Source organism: Peromyscus leucopus, chromosome 5 (assembly GCF_004664715.2).
Source record: "Peromyscus leucopus breed LL Stock chromosome 5, UCI_PerLeu_2.1, whole genome shotgun sequence".
NCBI lineage: Eukaryota > Metazoa > Chordata > Mammalia > Rodentia > Cricetidae > Peromyscus > Peromyscus leucopus.
Window position 1 is genome coordinate 101,974,807 of NC_051067.1, and position 11,140 is coordinate 101,985,946.

Sequence of the window (11,140 nt, forward strand, 5' to 3'; positions counted from 1 at the left end):
CCTGGCTCTGCCTCGCAAGTGCTGGGTTTTAAAGGCATACTCTACCATCACCCAGCTCATAGTTTCTAATTTTAAGACTTGGGGAATAGTGTATTATCACAAAGATACATGTGGTGGTATTGTGTGCACTCGAATAAACTTATCTGGGGTCAGAGAACAGACAGCCACTAACACAAAGGCTAGAAAATGGTGGCACTCACACCTTTAATCCTAGCATTCCAGAGATAGAAATCCCTCTGGATCTCTGTGAGTTCAAGGCCACATTGGAAATAGCCAAGCATGGTGACACACACCTTTAATCCCAGAAAGCTAGCCTTTAATCCCAGGGAGTGGTGGTAGAGAGCAGAAAGATATATAAGGCGTGAGGACCAGAAACTAGAAGCATTTTGGCCTGGTTAAGCATTTGGCTGGTTAATCTTCAGGCTTTCCAGCAGCAGTTCAGCTGAGAGCCATTGGGATGAGGACACAGAGGCCTCCAGTCTGAGGAAACAAGACCAGCTGAGAAGTTGACCAGGTGAGGTTAGCTGTGGCTTGTTCTGTCTCTCTGATCTACCAGCATGGACCCCAATAACTCGCCTCGGGTTTGATTTTATTAATAAGAACTTTTAAGATTCCTGCTACAGATACATTTAAGTGTTAGTTCTTAAATGAATAGTATTTTCCTTTGTGTGTCTTAAAACGTACACCGAATCTGTCAGGATAGCAGTGGGCAAGGGAAGAGGGTCATGTTTATACATATGTGTGAATGCATGCTTGTATATGTTCTTGATATTCTGAACAATCATAGCAAGTAAGTAAGAGTATTAAAGGGATCCTGAATTCTATATTATTTACTAAAGTAAAAGGGTTAAAGGAGGGGCTGAAGTGATGATGATTAAAGAGCACTTAAAGCTCTTTCAGTAGATCCAGGTTTAGTTTCCAGTATCCACAGAACAGTTTACAATTATCTGTGTCTCTAGTCCCAGGGGATTGATGCCATCTTCTCGCCTAGGAGGCACCAGGCAAAGCATTCATACACATACACTAAAAATAAATAAATTGCTGTAAAGAAAGTTAATTATCACTACATATTGTCTCCATGCAGGCCACAACTTATAGTAAGGGACTTCATTTCACAAATAGATTCAGTGATAACATGAGACTTGACAGAAGAGGATCCCAACTTTGGTTAGTTTACAGCCAATGATAATAAAGAGTACAATGAGGCAGCATCTAAAAGAGACCGCTATCTCACACAGTGTAGACCTGGGTATAGAACAGAGTTGGAACAAGAGATCACAGACATATTAGCAATATATTCAAACAAAACATTCAATTTCTAAGATTCCCTCCATTGGCAAGCGGTCAAGGATGAAAAACCAAAAGAAGTAGGATAGCTACTGCAATCGTCATCATCATCATCACATTTTTGGCCAGATGTCTGTAGTTTAGTCAGTTTACATATACAGAACTTATTAAAACTGTGACAACTTGTATAAGAGAAAGTGACATGCAGCAAGGGCGGAATGGTAATAATTACAGCCTCCAAGCACCAAAGGAGCTGGATATGCTGCTATTTCCTTCTGTCATTCACAGACTAGAGAAAGGAGAACCTCTACACATTTTCCAGATGCAGGATTGACATTGTATCTGCTGGACATTTACAACACTGTCTGCTGCTGAAATACAAAGCAAATAAAGTTGTGAATTAATAATTTTGAAAAACATGGCATTAAAAACAAGGGTGCATAGCCTTAACAGTTAATTTTATAGGGCACTTTTAATGCTCCCAGTTAAAATAAAACACCACCTCTGCTTATGTCTGTTAGAGATGTTTTTAGAAGACATGAACATTTGAATCAGGAGACCAACAGCCTGCTCCAACATTCTGTATGACACAGAATAGGATCAAGAAAGAGAACAGAATCAATTTTTAAAATGAATAGAAAGACTAAGGTATATGATTAAAGCCCATGTTCCCACTGAAGCAGAAGTAATGGGACAATCAGAAAATCAAAAGAAATATAATAAGAACATTTCTTTAGGTAGAACACAGACGATGTTTCTGGAAGTAATTTTTTTTAAAAAAAAAAAAAAAAGGGGGGGGCACTCAGGAGGCAGAGGCAGGCTGATCTCTGTGAGTTTGAGGCCAGACTGGGCTACAGAGTGAGTTCTAGGAAAGGCACAAAGCTACAGAGAAACCCTGTCTCAAAAACCAAAAAGGGGGGGGGGGCATTAAAGTCTTCCATAGAACAGAAACAGTCTTGAGGGACATGGGGCACACTATTACATCATCTTTGTAAACTCCATGGGTAACACAAGAGATATATGTGAAACATAAAAAAAAAAAAAGGTTGATAAATAGTTAAAAAATAAATGGGCTGAATCAACATGATTTCTAGAGTAGGACTTAAAATTAAGCAACTCTCATCACAGGGAAGTGCAGGAGTAGGTCTTGTTCCTAAGGCACCTGAAAAGAACTGGGCATATGGCTTTGAACAGCTTCCTTTACAAGGCCTCTTCCCTTTATAAGATTCTTGGCCTTTTCTGAGTGGAGCTACAGCTGGCTCCGAAAATGGCAACATCTGATCCTGAGGTCTGGAGTATAAAGAACTTGAAAATGTCACTCATTTAAGGTTACCCTCTGGTACTAAGAGCTTAGAAAAATGTTTAATAGTCAGATGTGGCAAAGGAATACGAATAGCCAAGCCACTCTATTTATGAATGCAAAAAAAAAAAAAAAAAAAAAAAAAAAAAAAAAAAAAAAGAATGCATGCTGTATGCCCATGGTGTTTTTGCTTGGAAGAATTCACATAGGTCTATCAAACTGGAAATTTGAGACTAGGAACAATGGAAGTGATAAAAGTGTTCATTTCTTTTCTGAAAGACGTGCAACTGAATATTGCATGATAGCTGATTGATAAATGTCTCTATTAAATGGTGGGGCTGGGCTGACTGGCATTACAGCAGATCCATTAACAGAGAGTATAAATAAAGTAATGTCAATCTAGGTTCAAGTCTCCTCTCCCCTCCTTGTTAGTCTTATGACCTTATCCATTAAATGAAGACACAATAAGGTCTATCTCCTACAGTCATTTGGAGAGCTGATCATGGATGCCAGGTTTTGCCTACAGCCAACACCCAACTGTAGTAAAATTTAGTTTCTCTTATTGGAATCTTCCATTCCATCATCGGGGTAGCCAGGCTACTACAGGAGTTGTTTGTTTGACAAGAGAACAGTGGTGAGAGGGCTGATTTGTGAATCAGCACAATTGCGTCCACATTGGTTAGAGCTTTTGAATTTATGGACCAAATTTTACTGCAAAACGTTGCCCAGCGATATTTGTCCCAAGCTACACAGAAGGGAGGACTCATAGTAAGGAATACCCTGAAAACAAGTGCATTATTCTGCCCGGAGTGTTCAAGAAGGGATTGTAGCACCCGGCCTGACAGAGAAGCTATACTAAGGGTTTGCAGACTCTCCTTAAGATAGCACAGCATCAGAGACACGTGGCATATTCTAATGAATGGAAATAACTGGCCACAGGTGCACAGTAGTCTATGAGGATATGGCAGAAAGTCTAAGGAGCATTCTGTACTGAACACTGCATATGAGGATAACTTTACTCTATGAGGAGAATTTAAAAAGTCATTGCTCTCATTTGTTTGTCTTTGGAGATGGTAAATAGTTGTTTTTAAACTTGTCACATTGAAATGATCTTAGATGTGCAAAAATTTTATAGAAACTCCACTAAGATTTTTTAAATACCATGCAGTTACTTTCTCAAATGTTAACATTTGCTGCAGCTACAGGCAAAATATCAAAAAAAAAGAAAATTGAATATTTTCACTGTCTAGGCTTTTGTGCGCTGTAGCTATATAACTCACCTAGCACATTTGACTTTCAGTTCCTTTTCTATTTGTTAATATTAACTGCTGTAGATACTTATCATGGGCTCTAGATAATATATTGAGTAACAAACCTCAATGATTCTTGGAATCTGAATAACTTCCAAACAGATGATGAATAAGTTTCATGCTTTGAAGAAACTGTTATTCTATGATGCACTGAGCTTCTCAACGATGCCTCTTTAAAATCAGAATAGTAGGTTTGAAACACAAACCTTTGTGATGGACAGGGAGACAAGATGGCACACACTTAATGGGACATGTAAGCCAGCAGGGCTTGTTGACAGACAGCTGGGCCTCAAACCAGCTGCTGCTAGGATTAAGACTAGGATTAAGCTTCTTAAGCAGAGAACTTTAAAAAAAAAAAAAAAAAAAAAAAAAAAAAAAAAGATTTGTAAGGCTTTTCTTATTTAAAAAAAAAAAAACACTTCACGCCAACTTAGGTTCAGGTATTTTCCTCCTTTCATAGATCTAAGGCAGAGTGGCATGTGGGCATCCTCTGACACAGCTTCACACAAAGCCCACTTTCTAGACTTTATTTTTATTTCTTTTGCATCCACTAATGGGCTCCTGGACCTAGCAGATGACTTCTCTCCAGTACAATACTACAAAATTAGTGAACTCTGATTTCTTTCTGTGATGGCATTATAACATTGCTGCCTGGCTTGCACTTGTCTTTACATGCTTGCTCAGAGAGAAGAGGCTTCCGGACCATAGGCTGTCCTGTAGGATGATCCACATAGTGGGGAGGGAAGGAAGCCTCTCATCAGCTACCTGTGAGCAACCATGGCCATTGGCCCCATGATCCATGAGAAAGTGTACCATGCCAAAAGCCACCTAGATAAGCTTGAAAGACTCTAGCTTTGTTGAACTTTCAGATGGAAGGTAGAGACTTCATCATCATGAAATCTGTTAAAGCTGAGGACTTAGTCACAACATACTGTTTCTGAACCACAGAATCTCAGAGATAATGAATGTTGATTCAGGTAACTAAATCTATCACACAGCATTAGATAAATAGTGTACGTTCTTAACAATCTACATGCATCAACTTTTATTACAGATCTACTCTGGTCACAAAGACATGGAAGTGATCAAATAAAGTAACTCTAAACAATGATAAAAGCAATGAAGAAAACAGAGGGAAAGAGTTTCAGTTGAGTAGCCGGGAGGGAAAAAAAAGCTCACCTGTGCTATAGATTCAAAGGAGAAAATGGTGAGATTGTCTACAATAACTTTCCAATCAATAATACCACAACAGAAATTTCTGCACATATGAGGATCCTGAGACTCAGAAATAGAAACAAGCAAAACAAAATAAGCAAACTACTGTACCTGTGCAGCTGGAACACAAAATCTGGCGAGGGATGCCGAGTTTAAACAGCACTCTAGACACCCAGTTTCAGTTCATCAGGGAAGCAGCTCTCTTTATTCTTACCAACATGGGCTTATATACCCCTCCAACAGCAGGAGTCAAGGAATGGTTACTCTGTATCCATAGGCAAGCCAGACACTGTTTCCCAAACAGGAAAAACCACAGGGGAACTGATTCCCAGCACCCTCCGGAACCCAACTGCACATTTCACACAAACAACTTAACTGGGACAGGACAAATAAGGGCATTTAAAATTAAGGCAGCAAACTTACTGTTTCCAACAGCAAACAAACAAACAAAACCCCCCACAAGACAGAGGTAACAGATCACCAGGGAATAAACTGATATTTTAGTCAGATTTACAAATTTTGTAGAATCCTTTTTTCTTATAGTTTTACACATGGAATAAATTAGTAACAATGTTCTTAAGTGTATAAAAATCAAAGCTTATAAAGTATTCATTAAATCAGGTTCCACAAGATAAGAGATAAGTCTAAAATGAAAAAGTAAAGGGAAGTACTACACAGGAAATGTGTGTGTTGGAATGGGAAGTAGAAGAAGAAAAGGAAGGAATAGGAAGTGCAGAAAACAGCAGTGATGGGAGTTGGTAGAATGTTGTTTTCTGAATAAGCCATACATAATCTTTGGGCCATACATATCCTTACTGGGGAGTTTAGTAAGTTTAACACCCGTGAAAAAGGGTGTGTGTGTGTGTGTGTGTGTGTGTGTGTGTGTGTGTGTGTGTGTGTGTGTGAAAGAGAGGGTGAAAGTGCTATTTTGAATTCCTTCTCCACTTCTCCTTCTTCCTTATTTTATCTTTTTATTTTCTTCTTTTCTGAGAAGTTATTGCTCATATACGTTCATAAACTAGAGACTCTGTGATATAAACTGATATCAATTATTTAATTCAGTTTGACTTCTAGCCCATAAACTGTAATTAAATTGTTTAAAGCAAACCCTGTGACTGAAGCAATAATACATCAAACTGGTGGTGCAGAGGAACAAGGGGCATTTCCTTGATCCTTAGACTCCAAAGAATAGTGTGGGGTGACTGATGTGACTCAATCCCAAATTTGGATATGATCGCAAAACCAAAAGAATATTTCATTTTATGTTTGTTCAGTGATATACTTTCTAGAATGGCTTGACATTATGGGGACCTGCCCCACCAGGAACTTAGGTCACCTGTGAAGAGGTGGCCTGGAACCAAGGCGCACCAATCGCCTGTTTCCCAGCCTCCCTCTTACCCAGCTTACCACTTACCCCAGCCTAATGCTTACCCGGAAACAATCAGATGCAACAGGGAGTCAAGTCAAGCAAGAACTCATTTATTGATAGGCCATAAGCTTCTTTTATACCAGAAAACCTCAGAACCCTAGGAGGAGATGAAGAAACCAAACAAACATTTTAAAGGTCACTCTATTTACAAGTTGTTTATGAGCTGACATCATCTCCTGTTTTTAGTATCTTATCTTAGCATAAATAACATAAGCTAACTCCCTTTCTCAATATTCGCCTTTACAAACAACACAAGCTAACTTCTTCTTAGCCATCCTTTGTATCTATTCTCTGCACAAACAGCTTAAACTAACTTCCTCTGGTACCATTTGTATCTACTCTTTGTGTAAGCAGTTTAAAACTGCCGGGCGTTGGTTGCCTTTAATCCCAGCACTCCGGAGGCAGAGCCAGGTAGATCTCTGTGAGTTCGAGGCCAGCCTGGGCTACCAAGTGAGCTCCAGGAAAGGCACAAAGCTACACAGAGAAATCCTGTCACGGAAAAAAAAAAAAACAAAAAACAAAAACAGCTTAAAGCTTAAGCTCTATTTATCTGAATTTCTTTCGGCACCCTCTTTGCAGTCCATGTATGCCCCACATGGTATCTTTGGAAAAACACAGACATTCTGATAGTTTAACGATTAGCTTTATTTTCCATTTGGTACAACACAGTTTAAGTGGTTATTTAGTGTTATTGAAGCTATGGAAAATATCCCAGCCCATGTATGACCTCATGTTCCCTCGATGGCCTCCACATTGCTAACACACACCCTTTTCTGTCCTGTCACAGGAACCCTTTCTGCAAGAATAATGGGAATAGGGCTACCTTACTGTGGGAATCTTGTATCCCTCCTCACTGTGTTGGTTACTTGAAAGCCCAAATTCCTCAGAGATTTGAAATCAGAGTTTGAGTTCTATTTCCTCTCAGCCTGTGCTTAATAAATGGGCTATTTGCACATTTAGAGGAAAAGATATCCCTTTTCTAATCAACATTTGGAACCTTTACCTTCCCTCCTTGTAAAGAAATCTTTTACTCCCATTCACTCTGGAACCTTTACCTTCCCTCCTTGTAAAGAAATCTTTTACTCCCATTCACTCTATCAGCCAAGTACTAACCACATATAAAACAAAATTTACTAAGAAGTCACAATTAACCCTGAAATTTTCACTTGTTAAAAGAAGCATCCATATATCAGCCTTATTCTCCCCTTTTAAGTCAGTTTATTGTGTAAATTTGAGGTCTGCAGTTTGATGTTAGTGGATGGATCAAGAGTGGAATGGTTACTACCATGCTGCAAATCAACATATCTTCTTTGTGTGAAATATAGTGAAAAATCTACTTCCTTAACAACAATCTCTTACACATAATTTAATATAGTATGTTAGATTTCTAGACTGTTCATCTTACTCATTTCACACTTTGCGCCTTTGACCAACATATTTTTATTTCTTCCCTGCCAGTCTCATCCTCTGTATTTTTTCCCCTTCCCTCTCCCTTTGGAGCCTTTTTTTTTTTTTTCAACTCTACTGAGTAGGACTAACAAACATATGTGTACATATGTATATATACATAAAATGTGCAACTTACTGACAATGTTTTGATATAGATATACATTGTCAAACATTCATTTCAACAAGCTAATTAGCATATCTATATGCATCACCTTCCATATGTGTCTTTGCTTTTTATTTCTCCTCTGCCATTTTCTTCTTTCTTCTTTTCTTACCCGTTTCCTCTCCCCACTTCCCCCCTCTAACATCCCTGATCTCTTTCCTCCCACTTTTCTCTTGTCTTTCCTCTTCTTTCTGTAGCTAGAGTTTTCCTGCCTTGCCCACAGCCAGGACAAATCTATCACCTGCCAGTCCCACTGCCGCTCAGACCCAACCAAGTAAACACAGAGACTTATATTGCTTACAAACTGTATGGCCGTGGCAGGCTTCTTGCTAACTGTTCTTATATCTTAAATTAACCCATTTCTATAAATCTATACATTGCCATGTGGCTGGTGGCTTACTGGCGTCTTTACATGTTGCTTGTCCTGGCGGTGGCTGCAGTGTCTCTCCCCCTTCTTCCTGTTTCCCCAATTCTCCTCTCTCCTTGTCCCGCCTATACTTCCTGCCTGGTCACTGGCCATCAGTGTTTTATTTATGTAGAGTGATATCCACAGCATCTTTCCCTTTACCCCCTCTGTTATTTTCTTTTCCTTTATACTTCTTCTGTTTTCTTTCTTCCCTCCCTCCCTCTCTCTTCCTTCCTTCCTTTCTTTCTTTTTCTTTCTTTCTTTCTTTCTTTCTTTCTTTCTTTCTTTCTTTCTTTCTTATTCCATTAATTCTTTGGTAAAAATACTTTCTTCTCACATTACCACAAAACAATTTTGTTTATGTATATAAGTATCCTATTTAAAATAGCACATATATGTAATATATAACTATATGTAAATATATCTTAATATATATTTATCATCATATACTTAAAAAAATACTCCCAGATAGGCCTGACTCATAGCCAATAATAATTTAGGATATAAAAAGCATGCCAACTTTAGTCCCCATGCTGTGAACTACCATTCCAGAGCTCCTTCAATCACTAAAACTTTGGACTGTCTTTTAGAACCAACTTCTCTTTCTTTTACACTTTATCCAGTATCTGACAATGACTTAGAAGCAGGATCAGAAAAAAACAAACTCAAAGAGTAGATAATTTTGCTCTTTTCTAACAATTCTAAGTTTCCAGGTCATCTTTTTTTCTGCCAAACTTAAATTGCGTCAGCAGAGGTATGACTTTATAGCAAATACCTTTCTCTTGAGAACACAATGGTAGTTTTGCTTTGGAATCATCTTGTCAGTTTCTGAGACCTCAGACAGTGTCCATATTTTCAGTCTTCCTAGTATACACTATGTTAGGAAATCTGTACTTCAAAAGATAATAAAAATTACCAGTGGATCTAATGTATTGAGTAGTTTAGGATAGAGTCAGTTTGGTGAATAACTGATTGTGGTATTAGAATGTGTATTTATAAACACTTTTAGAACTATAAAGGTGGCACATTAACTGAGCTGACTTCTCCAACAACTTTTGAGTAATAGTAACAAGAGTATTGATATAATAGTGTCTCTGACTATAAAAGATTCCTCCCCTTCATGACTGCATTGTTCATGCTCCTTTGCATACATGAATATTCTAGGAGAAACAGGGCAAGAGTTGGACTTTTCAAAGTTGATCTGTATTTACATTTGATTTGAATAAACCTCTATTTAAACAGGAAAATAGGTTTCCAATTTTAAAATACTAATGAATAAGAAAAATGAGTATAATGTTATGTTTATTCTATTTGGTGCTAATATAGTAGTGTTTCTTTGTCATTTTAATCCCAGAGCACATTTTTTTTTTATTTTTTGAGCAATCTTTGCCACCTGCATTCTATTTGAGATATAATCATTCAATGTCTACGAACAACTGATAACATTATTGTGCGTTTTTGTCCCATTTCATTCTTTACATGAGTGACAAATATCCCTTTTCTTAGATCCAATAGCTCAGGCTGGGCACCAGAGGAATCATTACCATTCCATTAATAAGCAGAGGCCTCTGGAGAGTCCAGCTTTTCAAGCTCTGTCTTTTATATCTCCCACTGGATTCCTTTGACAAAAGCCTGGCTCGTTGGTATCTCTTTCATTTCCTCATTCCCTTTTTTATAAAGAAACAATGGAAACAAAGTCCTGAGATTGGATTGGTGATACCAAAATAATACTGACAGCCTGTGACAACGCTGCCAACCTGAAATGGAATGCTTACATTATTTATGAACATTAAATGTCACCGGTTTCCCCTTCATCAGATAATTTCAGGAGACAGAATTATTTCTGTGGTGTATGAGGGAGGATTTGTACAGGCTCAGGCCCCTCCCACTTCCCTCCCCATACCAGCCTTTCTGTATATCATATTGGCTCTGTATCAAGTTCTTCTCCCTGGAAGAAAACAGGTGCATATGAGCATGTTTCAAGTTTAACTACAAGGCTCAGATCAGGTCGCTTGATAGGGATGTCAAGTGTGTTCCAAATCAAATGGGACCTTCTGCAACGTGAGATCATTAGGCAGTCAACTGATATTTTTAATTCTGTTTCCTGTGCTCCCTTTAGAAGTCAATTATCACAGGGAAATTAACAGGAGTTGAAAGGAAAAGATAATATCCCTCTGGCTCCCTGATCTATTTAGGACTTCAGTGGTTGGAAAGGAGAGGCTCAAATAATGAGGCAAATGAACATCATCTATGTCACTGGGAGTGCTAATGTGAGAAAGAGATTAGTACCAGCTTTTCAAGCATATTTAAATAACAACTACCAGGGAGTGTGAGTCTTTTTCAAGGTTCCAGTTGCTAAGTAGTGAGGCAAAAGTTCATTTTGTTCCAATCTCTCCTCTGTCCAAGTAAAGCAGTAAGACATGTTTTGAAACTAAGCATCCCATAATGAGAATCTTTTGGGAGAATTTTTCTTTTTGCTGTCTTTTTCAGCATGTCCTTGTCAGTATTTGAAAGAAATCCCAGGGTTCTTGAAGTTTGGCCTCTCAGTTATATACTAGGCTTGAGAAACAAAAAGGTTTCC